This window comes from Stegodyphus dumicola, chromosome 7 (assembly GCF_044657685.1).
Source record: "Stegodyphus dumicola isolate Sdum_Otavi_A_Nest chromosome 7, ASM4465768v1".
Lineage (NCBI taxonomy): Eukaryota > Metazoa > Arthropoda > Arachnida > Araneae > Eresidae > Stegodyphus > Stegodyphus dumicola.
This window is the reverse complement of record NC_140774.1, coordinates 97,976,754-97,992,313: the sequence shown is the minus strand read 5'-3', so window position 1 is coordinate 97,992,313 and position 15,560 is coordinate 97,976,754. Positions and strand designations below refer to the sequence as shown.

At 32.2% G+C, this 15,560-nt stretch overlaps 1 long non-coding RNA gene across 1 annotated transcript; it reads right to left on the bottom strand.

The window, feature by feature from the left end:
• Positions 1-4,418: 4,418 nt before the first annotated feature.
• On the bottom strand, positions 4,419-10,068 carry LOC146996277 (uncharacterized). Its single transcript, XR_015041895.1, has 3 exons — positions 9,996-10,068; positions 7,375-7,464; positions 4,419-4,560 (listed from the first exon to the last, which is right to left on the bottom strand). It is a non-coding gene; the product is annotated as an uncharacterized LOC146996277 (long non-coding RNA).
• Between the last annotated feature and the right edge of the window lie 5,492 nt (positions 10,069-15,560).

Here is a 15,560-nt window from a genome sequence, read left to right as displayed (position 1 = left end):
GGTGAGTCTCTTGTATGAGTATTACGTCAGGTTCAATTTCAATAATGAGGTTGGATAATTCCTCTTTTTTATGGTAAAGAGCGTTAGCGTTCCAAGAGAGGATTTTTATGTTGCATCTGTTCTTGAATTTATTAGAATTAAAGATGATCTCCTATTTTTTCAATGATTTCGACTACTGCGATTATTTTATCAAGAGGTGATTTCTGGGTTTTGATGTTTTTGAGTCCTTGTATCACTATTGTCCAGATTGTTTTTAGCGAAGAGAAGTCAAAGAGGTCTGACAGGGAGGATTCTGCGGTGCTGGTAGTTTCTTCTGTTAGATTTTCGTTGAGAGAGATTTTCGTTACTGTTTGATGTCAGCGGAGGAAAGTCTTGGCCTCTGTTAGTCCAGGGATTGGTTGCTGGTAGAGGAGTGGGTTGGAACTGAACTTGTTTGTTTTTTGGTCTGGCCGGGCAATTTGAGAAGTTGGCTGGGTGAGGACCTTTGCAGTGATAACATATGGCTGGCTGGTCTCGACTACGGGTGCATTCTATAGGTTTGTGATTGCCTCCGCAACGAACGCATACCCAGTATCTGGTGCAGAGCAGGGAACTGTGAAAAACTCCCTGGCATCTATAGCATTGTGAAGGGCCAGATTTCTTGCGTAATGATTCTATTATTACGTTCATATAACCTATGCGTTTGATTTTGAATACTTCCTTATTTTCTTCTGATTTTGGTATATGTACTAAGAAAAGCGGCATTGGTTTATTTTCTTTTCTGTTTCTTAATAGTGTATTAAAGCTAACCTTGAATCCTTTGTCAAGAAGTTCTTGAGTGATGGTTTGGGGATCTGTGGTGATGGGTAAGCCTCTTATTATGAGTTTTAAAACTTTATCATCGGGCAATAAGTAGGTGTGAGCTTTAAGCTTCGTTTCTTCAACTATTTTGCGAATGAATCGATGTGAGTCGAGTCTGTATTTCAAGGCGCCGTCCTTTTAAGGTGCCAGTTATCTCTTTTCCGGTTTGCTTGTTTAAGTTTTTTAAGAATTCATCCGCTTTTGGTACATCATCTACGACAATAATTGGCACTTTATCAATTCTGCTTGTTTTGGGGCTGGAGTTTGGTTTTCTATTTACGGGAATGGTGTCACTTTTGTTTGGTTGGTCTTTTGAGGTGGTAGTGAGCTGAGTGGCTGATTCATCTTCGTTGTCCAAATGCATGTCGTCTATTTGGTTCTCTAATTGTTTATATCGATTGCTGGTTTTAAGGGAAGGCTCCTCATCGGAGTCAGAATCCGTTTGTCTAGGGCGCAATTTTCTTTTTCTTTGAAACCACTAGTGGATTGAAGTATGTCGCAGAAGTTTTTAATCTCTTCAAATTGTTTAGCGAGCTTTTCGTTAGAGGTTTGTAATTCGTTTATTTTTGCATTGGCCATCTCGTTTTCCTGCATACGCAGTTGATTAATTGCTTTTACAAGGAGAAAGTTTAGTTCTTTTTGATCACTAGCGGACATAATCACATTTGGGTCGTTACGGATATCTTGGACATCTTGCACCAAGGATCTGGTAGTTTCGACGTCATTGGATAAAGTAATTTTGTGACTTAATATTTGGAGAACGTTGGGTTCATCATTGAGATGTCTCATGTGAGGATTTTCTGAGTTTGGAGGTGAATTTTCCATGTTTGTGTTATTATTAGTTACAGTTATGTTTGTTGTGTCATATTGATTAATCATGTTAGGCAAATAAGTTGGAAAAAAGGCCTAACTACCCACATAGCACAAAAACATCCTTGGGATATACCAAGGATGTTGCTCGCGGGATATGCGCACATCCTTAGGACATCCCGGAATATCCCGCGAACCTCCTAAACACCTCCTCCCGAGTGCTTAATGTCACATTCCGGGATATCCTCAGGACATCCTAACCAAGTCCCATCGACAGCGTGCGGGATGTTATTAGGATATGAACTCCTACTTACTACATCCTCAGGATATCCCACAAACCTCCTAAGCACATCCCATTATATCCTAAAAACATCCTATGCCCCATCGACAGCATATGGGAGGTTATTAGGATTTAAAGTCCTACTTACTACATCCTCAGGACATCCCGTAATATCCCAATTTCCTCCTAAACTCATCCTCCTGAGCGCTTAATGTCACATCCCAGTATATCCTTAGGACATCCTATCTACGTCTCACCGACAGCGTATGGGATGTTATCAGGATTTGAAACACTAGTTACAATATCCCTTTAACCTCTTAAATACATACTCTCAACTGCTTAGTGTCACATCCCAGTATATATACAGAGGAAAATTCCAGTGAAAGTATGTGAAGGTGTGATGATCTAAAACCTACTTTTTTTACAAAGATAGTCTCAAATCCTTCTCCTATGGTTACTATGGAAAAATCAGAAATGTTGAAAATATTTATACAACTTATTTTGTTTTTAAATCTGAATTTGTGAATATATTAAAACTGAGCAAGGAATTTAAAATGAATTATTAATAAAAAATATTAAAACTGAAAATTTTGCTTTTATTTTTAAGATATTAAAAATCTTTTGATCATTTTTAAACATCCAATAGACCCCAAATTGAATTATTCATAATTAAATTATTTTACAAAATCAGTTAATTTGTATTAAAAATTGAATAATAAAATTAGCCATTTAATAATCTTTACATAAATGAATCATCTTTCTTTAAAACATGTAAGGAATTTATAGTGTTTTGATGACACTGTTGGGAAATTGTTAAAAGAAATAAATTGTATCTTTAAAACTAAATCAATTCCTAGCCTCAGAATAAATAAATATGTTTTCGTAACATGAGAATGCTGCAGGCTTTTTTATATATTTAATATTTAGTTGTAAAAATTTGACATTATGTTAACAATTCTTTATATCATTCAAAAGGTAACTCAAGAAGCTCTTCTAAAATTCTATCTTTCTGCTCACACAATTAAAAAAAAAATTTGAAAGGCCTCAGATTTTAGCAGTCACTCAAAGAGGCTAAAAGTTTATGAATGCATAGATTATCAATACAGATGGGGCAGTAGAAATAGCAAAACATTTTATAAGATACTGACACCAGAAAGTTATATATCTTCTATATATTTGAAAAATGAAGAAATATATCATGTAATTATGTAAAAATATTAAAATGTTTTCAATTAGATATATCATGAATTAAATGCATTTTAAATCAATCAGATTAAAAATTACAAAAAGCATTGTTAAGAACTGTGTGTAATGCTTTTAAATAGCTTGGCTTGTTAGTCAATAATATATTAGATTTTAAAGGTAAATATGTTAAATTTTGCCAAATGGCAAGACTTGAATGAAAAGCGAAACAAGTTTACGATTGACAATATGAAGTCACATTTCAAAACTAATAGCCCTTTTAGATTAAAAAAAAAGTTTTGAAAATAATTTGGAATGGTTCATTGGTATTATTTTACGCAAAATTCAGTAAAATGAAATTTACCCGTTGAAATCAGCACCAAATTAAACTTTGTAAATTCTAGCGCATGTTAAAGGTTGTCTCATCCATAATTTTATTACTAACCATTCATTTAAGAGCAAAATAAAACAGTAATTGCCATTTATATGACAATCAATATCAAAAATTTAAATCTGCATTTTACGCAACATAGAAAAACTTCAAAAGATCTATTGTTTACCATGCAATTAAGGCATTTTATTCTGCAATCAACTCCACCAATTATTAATTCCATTAAGTATATTCAGTTTACACTTTCTGCTCAATATATGCTATGTAAAATTTTCCATAAATTTATTAATTCATTTTATTTTGAGGTGAGCTTTTATTCAACTCTCAATGTCAACGAGAATGTTTAGTTCATTTTTTATTCGGTCTCAAAAGAGAAATCAAAATACGTGGATTTATGTACGTGTATTTATGAATCAAAATACATGAGAAATCACAGTGAGAAAAGCACTGCTACCTTAAACTGTGATTATATATAACAAATGCAGTGAATTATAGTTAAAAAATAGTGAAAATATTTATATTTATGAACTATTTCATATATAACATTTTCAGTTTCGCATATGTGGCAATTTAAGAACTTTACGTATACCAATTTTTTGAAATATCTGCAAATTTTTGTATTTTCAAGGAAAGCTTATTCTTTCACCTTTAGTATATAAGTAATGGTAATTTACCAGATAAAATTACTTAATGGGAAATACAGAAAAATATCTAACCACTTACCATTGTGACTTCATCTGCAGAGAGACTAAAAAAGTAGTTCAGCTAAATCTGCTATAATAAATATGTATAATAATGCTAAATTATGTAATATCTATTAATATGACAAATTTTTGTAAAACTATTTATTTGGATGAAAAATAAACACATTCAGAAATTTATGGCACTATATTATGATTAACAGAGGAAAAACACTTTTCAAAATTCAAAATAGTTTTTATTAATCCAATTTATCACATTTTATTTGAATTCATGAAAAACAATCTTATATCCATGTATTCTTATATATATAAGAACTCTTGATAAACTGGATCTCTGTCATTGCCTTTCACAGCACCTAAAATAAAAAAACACTCACAATTACTATATGTGAATATAATTCATAATTAAATTTAAACAAATGACTATTAGAATGCAAATTAAATGAAGCATTTAAAATATTTTAACATTTAGCACCTATAAACAGAGTAGCAATTATTTGATTTTTCGATTATAGTAAAATAAACATGGGGGATGCCTTTTAAAATTTTTTATGTCAAAAAATAAACTCAAACCACCAGCTGAACATATGAGCAGTTTTATCAATCAGCCACTGGTAGGTAACCTGGATACTGAATCAACATATAAAGTTGCCAAGATAAAGAGAGAAACAAAATTATGATAATCACATCTTACCTATTCATAAAACTATTTTAAATTTAATGTGTAGGCAAGTCCAAAAAGAGTGAGAATGAATTTATTTTGCAACACAAAGTAAAGTCTTGCAGGAGCAAAAAAAAACTTGTCTCATGAGATTGGCAAGTAAAAAATAATTAACTGCATCTGGTAACATTTATCTGACAACTCACAAGTAATTGTTAGCTATGTGCAGAAAATAAAATCTGATCATATTAATGCAATTTTAAACTTTTGAATTTAACCGCAGAAATTTACCAAAGTACTTGTAACAGTAGTAAATGAAGATGTGGCTAATCTTTACTGTATGGTACACTTTGGTTTCTGTCTGAAAAAAAATCGCAAAGTGGTATTGGTTGTTTGTGAAATGTGGAAGCCCGTTGCGTCAAATAAGTTTTTCGGTAACCCTAATGTTGATAATGTTGGCGAAAGTAGCCTTTGGGGGGGGGGAACTTTTTTTTTTTTTTTGTCAATAAAAAGGAGTTATTTCTGCAAATATTGCGAATGTGTTGTGATAAATTTAGTTTTGGGCTACTTTTTTTAATAGTAAACCTTTTGTACGGACTCAGGTTTTTGGTTCTTACCATTCTTTTCAATTTCTGTGTTTGGTTGCACGGAAGTGGTATGGTCTTGTATTTTGAACATGCTATTTATTATTTTGGTGTGGGTACCATCGTTTGAGTATGTCTGAGGTGACTAAGAGATGAAAAATTTAATTGAATTGCTTACCTGGATGGTGCTGGGAAGCCTAAACATATGCATGTGAAAAAAAAAGGTATGTTAAAAAAATGATGTTTCATTTATTTTTTTGTCTCTGTGTGTTAATTTTTGTTAGAAGATTTGTTGTTTAATGTTTTTATGCTAGGAAATATGTATTTTTGGTAACTTATTCCTCTCTGTTTGTGTATTTTTGGTTGTCTGTGTGTTAGGCAGTGGCAAATTTTTTCCGGTAACTATGATATTTTTAACTTTCTGATTTTCTTAAAGTGAAAATAGATCAATGTGTACATGGACAAAGTTAAGGCAGTGCACAATGCCCAGTTTGTGCAGTTCTCTGTTTTAATAGGTTGATGTGTACATGGACACAGAGTTTGTGTACGCCTTTGACTTCTTATTTTGGTTTTGTGTAGCGGCTACCTTGAAATTGATGCCGATCCTCTCAGGTGATGATCTTGATATAAAAAAAAGAAACGATTCGCCAAGGGTTACATTAGAGTAAATTTTTATCAAAGATGTTCTACCATAATCACCATTTCAGTGGTTTAAACACTAGTGGAGCAGTATGCAGAGATGAAGATTTGAGTTTTGTTTACACAACATGATGGTTTAGGCACTACAGCCATTACAGTGAACAAAATTATAATAAACATAGCCACAATAATTGTCTATAAATATTGATGTATAACACTGCATTAACTAATATATTTCTTATGCTAGTATAAACAGAATCCTTATTCGAAGGGAAAATCAGAAGACTGTGCATACATTTTCCTTTAACTGAAACATGGATTTGACCATACAAATCTCAGTCTTACGGGACATGCCACACTATGCAGATAGACAGTAAAAAGTGCTTGTGTTGTTTTTATTTGTTAGAGGTATGAAATAAATATACTTCTAGATTTTAATTTTTTCTTTTCTTGTTTTACATTTGGATTACCTATCAAAAAGTAAGGAATTTTGATATTATTACAATATCGGAGTTAAAATAACAATTATTGGACATGTTAAAGTAATGAAAATTTTAAATTAGGTTGAAAAGTAACCCTTAATGTGGCATATTTTTGAATTAAACTCTATCAACATTAAAAACAACAAAACGTCCCTCTTTATTAAGGAATTTGATTAACTAATTTTAAATACGGAGCTATGAATGAATTTTTTCCCTTGCATGTTATAATAACTGAAATAAAATTACTCTGATACAGTCAAAATTCCTAAATGCAAGTACATAAAATTTACTTTAGCAATTTAATGAGATGAGACACACTGAACACATGAATAAATTTCTATCAAAGAATAATTTATTAAATTTGGCCCATTCCATAGTAAACTTTAACCACTAGATTACATTATTACACCATGTTATCAGTTTGAAAAGCAAGTCATATGCCAGATCTTGGATGTAAAAGAAATGCACAAAATAATATACAGATTATTGAAAAATGATGTATACCAATGTTTATAGATATGATTAAATGTAACAGAAAATTTACTGTCACAACCACATTTTTAAGTGAAATGTATTATTTTAACATTTTACAATATTTAAGGTATGGCATTAAATGCAACATTATGTGCCTGGACATAAGTTAGTAAATTAAAAAAAAAATAATAATCAAAGAATGAATGTCATGAAAAATTTCAAAAACAAGCAGAATTTAAGTTAGAAGACCTTTAGACACTTATGATAAATAAATTTGAGAATTCTTCACCCAAAATTAAATTATAATTAACTAAAACCAGTTTGACTGACCTTCTACAAAATCCTTCAGCTGCAATTTTTTCTAGCTTGAAAACCAAATTCTTCTCCACATGGTAATAACATCTCAACCAGTTGAAATTTCTGCAGAAAGTTTGATAACACAGTAACAGAATTAATAGAATAGAAAAATTAACACAAAAGTATAGAACATCATTTAAACTTAACATTATTACAAATTTTGGTGCTTTCTGACTATCTGCAAAGCTGTGAAAATTGGCAAAATGGTTAGTTTATGGTTCATATCTACTGCTCTGTTCACAAGTAGTAATTCAAATAAGCACTTTATAAGAAACAAGAAATTTTAGGATGCACACACACAAAAATATATATATTGGGTCAATATTCACATATTTTTCATTGAATGGAATACTATTCAGAAATAAAGATTAAATATAAAGCATGTAAATACATGTGTGTGGTATGCATATTCATAGTTTGCTATTATCGTGTGCATATTCTTGCTGTTTTAGCTTAAGTTGAAGCTGTGAGGGTAGATGATAAGAAAGTATCAGAATTTTTCATGTATAAGAAAAAATTGCCCTGACAATAGTATCTCAATTGTTTAGCACTGACATTTACATAGCGCATTAGAAATATATAGTAATATATGTATAATAAAAGATAATTGCATATTATTAATTCATTTTTTTAAATGCCAAACTTTAACAATTCTTTCACATATAATTAAACAGAATTCTTTCACATGAACATCTAAAATCCATTCTTAACTAAAGAATAAATAATAAAACCATGTAAATTTCTTATCAAGCCCATCATTTCTGAAATGTCTACTTCTGAAAGTTCCCAGCATTTCTCAATATATTATTAAACTAAGCATCGATGATCGTCATGTTCGCTAATGTGGCAATATCTTTCACACTTCTTTGTTACCACAAGTAACAAGTAGGCTTCAATACATCTTTAACTGTTACATGCTACTTTTGTCTAAAATTTGTACAAATAATAAAATTAAATGAGCTCTTTATAATATGCTCAAAGAAATAATTTTGTATGAAAATTTGTATGTTATATATTGGCATGATTAATGATTCAGGAAATAATTCAGGTTTTCAAAGTGCTTCCAATAATTCAAATTTCAGCTTGTGTCAAAATAAAATCTATAACACAAAGATAAGCAAATTTCCTTATGAACAATGCATTTTAACATTATTCAATCACACAGTACTGATTGCTTCAATGAACATTACTGTAACTGTGTTATTTAAAAGACTGTAATGTTTTAATTATTTCCTTAATTAAAACATTACAGTCTTTTCCTTCCTGCTAACACCAAAAGAAAACCCAGATAAGAAATATAAAAATATCAGCAAAAATAAATTATATTATTGAATGACACTTTACATTAATTAAACTTATGCATACATTATTTTATTATAAATTATTTCAAAATCAAAGAAGAGAAGAGCGAGAAACTTTAATATTGACATTTCTAAAATGATATAAACATTAATCATTTAGTACAGTTTGTTATTTCAGGCAAAAAGAATTCACTTTTCTGGATAGCATTTGTATTTCCATCTCACTTTCAATGAAACATTAAGAGAAATGCATATAATTTAAACACCAGTTTATTTTATTTATCAGACAGATTATGTCAACTCGAAAAAACCTATCAGTAAAATTCGGAAGCAATAATTCTGAATGTTAGGCAACTTGCAAGATTCAACAAAAATTATCAATACTTTTATTATAATGACAATACTACAGTAACATGAACATAAAATTAAACTGCATATAACTATAAAATAAGCCAGCATATAATAATGGTGCATTGGTTTCTAAAACAATGGGCTCGATGAAAAAATACATGTATTATGGTAGCTATTCATATTGTTCAGCTTTCCTAATATTCTCATGTTCACTTTACATAACTAAAGTATCTAAAACACAATAAAAATGCAAACAATATTTATGAGAAAATGTTAAAAGCCATTATTACATAAGCATTTGATTGAATGACCATATTTTGTCTTCCTGCAAGTCGAATCTTAAAATGATATGCAGTTTGAAAAATGCTCAATCCTTTTATAAAATATTCAAAAAAGATTAAAAAAAGGTACTGTTCTGTTATCAGGACCGGGTTCAGAATTGTATTTATGTATGCTCGTATATTTGTATGTCTACATATAGACATCTATGCACATACTTACGAACACAGGTTCATACGTTTCCGATTCTGGTCCCAATAACAGAACAGTACCCCAAAAAAAACTTGAATTACAAACTAGATTAAGATAATGTTTCAACCATACATATTTTGGACAAAACAATGCAAACTCTTATTTTTATAAAATTGTTCAAACTATTTAACATAAATGTATTGCTGCAATAAAATAATAAGCAATCTGATCACACATATTATTTTGAAACTGAATGCATAAACTAGACTAAAAAAAATTCAGTCATAAACATTTGGATAGCAGGGCTAATTAGATATTTGAAAAGACAGCTAGCCATTGAGATACACGTAATTCACGACAGAATGGTAACAATTCATAAAGCTGTGAAACATTTAACTGTCAAAATGACATAAATAACATAAATTCGAAAAGCAAAAAAAGTAAACATACAAGTATTGCAACTGAACTTACCTTTCATGCAACAAAAAATATCCATACAAGTTAACCTCATGGCGCATCCATTTTGGATTTCGGTTCAAATCAGACAGATGTTTACGGATTTGCGGAAGAATACGAGGAACTAGTAGTTTGCCGGATACAATGTGCAATGACGCAAAAGAATATAGTTCTGTAGAACTTCCTACATTATTCCGTAATAAACAGTACTATTTCCTAATTTTTTCTTTATCTAATTAATTAATTAATAGGTAAATAGTTAAGTAATGCCGAATTCATTTTTAATGAAATGTAAAATTTTGCATGTATGGGACGACCACCTTCCATCCAATATTTCTGAGAATATAAACAAATTTTGGAATCTCAGAAATTTTGGAATCAGTAAATAAATATATAGAATATCGCCTCTCAAACGACCACTTCTGAAAGTGACCAATAGTTCTGAGATTATAAATAAATATTGATATTAAGCATTATTTCTATAAGACGACCATCTCTATATAAGACCAAAGTTTCTAGAATCTTGGATAGTCATCAGAGATGTATCTTTACTGCGAAATTATCGCAAGACTGTAATTCAATATCAATAACAGATCGCGCGATTGAAAAACATTTTCTGTCCTTTAATTAGAGGAAAAAAATTTTCCTTATGAGGTATTTCTCCCGCTTTCCTAGCGTGCCTTCGTGGTGTAATAGTTCTGCACGCTGGGCCGGTATTTCAGAGGTCCGTGGTTCGATTCACGGCGAAGGCGGTTGCTAATTTTTCATCTCTACGGCTTCCCAAAAAAATCTTAATGTCTCTACAGTGGCGCCCGAACTAAAAAGGTGTTGGATGAGGTATATCCACACCCAGGATTTAGTGATTGGATCCCCTTAAAAAAAAGTCGGCTTTTAAAAAGAGAAGTAATATAAGGTATTTCTTCCGCTTTCCTAGCGTGTCTTCGGCCCACCAGCGGCCGAGCGGTAAAGTCGCTGAACCCTGGTAGTGCGATCCGAGGTTCGAATCCCGCGAACGGGCTGGCTGCATGGGTGTTTTCGTGGTTTTCCCCATGTGTAACGTGTATACGAGCCAGTTTCCCTTAGAAAGTCCTCCACGAAGACATCCCTCCCCTTAGGCAGATAGCCCTAGTGTGCTTTGCCATAATTAAATACACCACCACCACACTTAGCGTGGTGTAGTGGTTTTGCACACTGGGCCGATATTCCAGAGGTCCGTCCTTCGATTCCCGGCGAAGGCAGTTGCTAATTTTTCATGTTCCCTGCTTCCAAAAAAATACCTAATGTCTCTATACCCAAATTTAAAAAAAAATTCGTTTCCGTAATTAAATATATATATATCTAATTTTACCTATATTTGTAGTAGGGTTTGTAATCTGTAAGTAATTATACATGTAATTTATTCATTTTTTATAAAAAAAATATATGTTATTTAGAATTTTGCAAATATTCTAGAAAATGCTAATCCATTGAAAAAAATCTTTTCCGTGACTAAATAAATTTTTAAAAACGTCAGAAAAAATAGCAGTTAAAATTAATAACAAAATAACAAGAATAAATCATCAATCATATCAATATTTTTAATGTACAGCATTTAGAAACAACTTAGTAAAATACATATGAAAAATAAAATAATGTGCAAGTTTCAGATGTGCAATGTCAAAAAATTAAAACTGGTAAATTTGAGAACAAATATCCTCAAAATATTTGACAACGAATGTCCTTCGGACAATGCAGAATGAATGTCCTCAGGATGTGAAATTGGTGAACTCCTCAGGACATCTGAGAATCAACATCCTTAGGACATCCTAAGTATGTCCCGGGATATTGCGACTTAAATAGGACATCCTGAGGATGTTTTGTGCTATGGGGGTAGAGACCGTATACGAAGGTACCCTTATCAGCACGGTGAATAAAGAAAATCAGAAGAAAGAATAAAATACGACCTGTTTTATCCAGCGAAGGGTGCAGCAGTGGAGTTAAGGCGACGCTTTTGCGAGGCGAAAGCCAAAGAAAAAAGCAGCCCAGAGCCCGTGAGGCGAGGTCGATGAACTCGGTACAGTAGCGGGGGTGGCAGCAACGCAAAGAACGGAGAGCGAAGCGATAAGACGTCTATCTCGAACGCTGTCCCACCTCGGAATGTGGTTTTGGTTCCAATTACTATCATGAATGATTTCGTGATTTGTCATTGTACTAAACGTTTCCTACTTCTGTCTTTCATCATTTCATTCCAACCTTAAGGAATTCTGTAGTATATTTCATCCAGTGTGGACCCTCCCACCATTTCGATTTGATTGGATATTTCATTTTGCAACCTCTGAATGGTAGAGCAGAATGATTCTTTTGTCCAAAAGACAATTCGACGCAGAAAGGTTTCACGTTTTTTTTTAATCTCCCCCTTAACATGGTTTCAGATCAGTTTCATCACACTAAATTAGAAACTGATCAGTTTCATCTCTTTTTATCCATGCGAGCACTGTTATGGAATCACTCCAGTAAGATTTGTTAATTCTTTCCCGTCCCAGAGTTTTAGTTCCAGGATCCGCCAATCTGGCTCCAATTACAGCTGACAAAAGTTCTATTCTTTTAAAGGAGCAATTAAAGATTAGGTAGCAAGAAGAAACGGTTCCACTTGATCGCTTTTTTTAAAAATGTAATCGCTGCATAAGCACATTTGCTCCCATCAACAAAAGTATGAAGAGCAGACTTATTTAAATTTTTGATGTGACTTAAATAAATATGAGAATTTCAGTGTCACCCAGAGATTTTAATTCTTGAAGTGATTGTTAAAAATCTTTACGAAGATTACCAGTCAACTCGTGGTCCAAACTGACACTTTTGCTCCATGCCTTTTATAACAGCATTTACGGGCAAAGCATAACGGGGAGAAAGCAAAAGGATCGACTACTTTATGAACTGCAGATAGCATGCTTCGTTTAGTAATTATTTCCAATTTTTTACCTATCCCGTACTGATTTTCAGAATATCCAGTTCTTTATTCCAAAGCATATTTAATACATGTATACTTAATACATTCCAAAGCATACTTAATACTTTCTTACTTATTGTTGATTTTATCGCAATCACCAGAATCTGTCTCTTAGAACAAAGGTGCCTTTGGGCATTAATATCTTATAATCGGATACAAATTTTTCTAATTGTTATTTACTGCCATTATCGGAGGCCGAAAGGAAAGGACTTTATTTTGCCCCCCAGAACAAGTCTAGCATGTCGAAAACCTCTGACGGTTTTCTCTTCCATATTTTTCTACGGTAAAACCGGAAGGAACATTCTATCCTCTTTCTGAATACTCATTTACAGAACGCTTTTTTATAACAGGTATGATTCCATATCGCCAATCTTTGTATCGCAGTAAGGCTCACCAGCGGCCGAGCCGTAAAGTCGCTGAACACTGGGTAGTTCAATCCGAGGTTCGAATCCCGCGAACGGGCTGGCTTCATGGATGTTTTCGTGGTTTTTCCCATGTGTAACGTGTATACGAGTCAGTTCCCTTAGAAAGTCTTCCACGAAGGCATCCCTCCCATTAGGCAGATAGCCCTCGAGGCTTTGCCGTAACTAACTAACCAACTATCTAACTGTAGCGCAGTATAACGTCTCGAATGAGTTCAGTTAAATTAAAACCGGACTGCAGTCATTCGTTCAGAGAATTATGATTTGCTAATGCCGCTGAAACATGAAATCCTGAACGAATTGGTGTTTGCCTTTAGAAAAGGACGATGAGATAAGTAATTGCTACAGTACTTCACTTCAGATGTGGGGACTTTTTTTTACTATACCTTCATCAAGCTAATTTAAAAATACTTTTTTATTCTGTTGATACAAACACATTGCTAAAAGTGTCGAAATGGTTTACTCGAAACTTTTTTTAGTCAAAGTAAAATTATCGTTCAAAACTGATTTACAGTCAAATCTCAAATGTTTACCTTCACAAAAAATGCGTGATTCGTAACTTTGTAAATAGAAGCAGTTGTTAATAATCCTGCTGCTTTAAAATGTTTAATCGGTCTTTCGCATGCCTTTTAGAATAAAAAGAATTACCACGATTCCATGCTTTTAAAAAATACGAAAAGCAAGACTCAATCGCTGGATATAATATGGAGGCTCATTTATCCGTTAGTAGTAACCCGGGGTACTCGGTAGGCGGAAGTGACGTCACAGAAAAGGGGCGTGGTCGCCGCCATCTTGAATCACGTGACAACCAAAAATGACGTAGATGGAAGGAATGACATCCTCAAAGTTTCGTTTTGATTCTGTGGCAACGATTTTATCGTCTCAAAGTTTTTTATTTTTTGTGGCAACACTATTTCTTATGTTTGTGGCAACGAACTCTTAAACCACGTGTTTGGAATGACATCACTTATAATTTATTATTTTTAAGTATTTGACATGTGATTAATATTATTTTGTTATTTGATTAATTTTTAATACGTCATTAATTTTAACTTTTTAATTATTAACTATTATTTTTAACTATTTAGTACATCATTATTTTACTTATTACCTTTAATGAATTTTTGTGGAAATTAATATTATTTTGCCTGAATTTTAAAAGTAACTCCACGGCTGAGATTCGAACTCGCTATCTCTGGGATGGGAGGTCTAGCGCTTTACCGCTCGGCTACCCGGTCCTCTTATCAGACTTGTTATTTGAAACCCTTTTCGCTTTTTGACTTTTTGCAGCATTGATGACATAAGGCTGAAAGTCTGAGTATGCGCTTCATTTGTTTTTACACCACGGCTAGGATTTCTTTTGGCTTCTTAATCATTACTTTATTCATTGCTGTTTTAAATGTAAGATTTTCCCACAGTTTAATTTTTTATTATTATTAAGATATTTTTAATTGTTTTCATTTTTCATCTTATTACTATTTTTTTAGTAAATTTATTAATTTTTTATTTCATTTTTTCCCTTTCCCAAACATAAATTTTATTTTTAATTTTCGCAAATTGACGTATACTTCCACAAAAGTGAACTTAAATTTTCTTTTTACTTTTTATCTTGCAAAGTTTACTTTTTTAGATTTAATTTTCTTTTCGGTTTTACAAAAGTAATATTTATTTTTACGAATTGAATTTTTCCTTTTCACTTTTTTATTTTGCAAAAGTTTTTTTTTTTTTTTTTTCGAAATTTTTTTCCTGTTCGTAATTTACTTTACTTTATTTTAATTTTTTTTATATTTAATTTTCTTTTTGGTTCTACCCCCATAACACAAGACATCCTCAGGATATCCTATTTAAGTCGCAATCTCCCGGGAAGCAGTTAGGATATCCTGAGGATGTTGATTCTCAGATATCCTGAGGACTTCTTAAGTCAACATCCTGAGGATATCCTATTCAAGTCTCAATGTCCCGGGATATATGAAGATCTCCTCAGGATGTTGATTTTCAGATATCCTGAGGACATCGTAAATCAACATCTTAAGGATGTCCTGTTCAAGTCGTAATGTCCCGGGATATATGAAGATCTCCTGAGAATGTTTTTTCTCAGATATCTTCAGTACTTACTTTTTATGGAAGCTCATATCTGAAAATATTAAAGTAACCTTGTACCACACGCAAGTC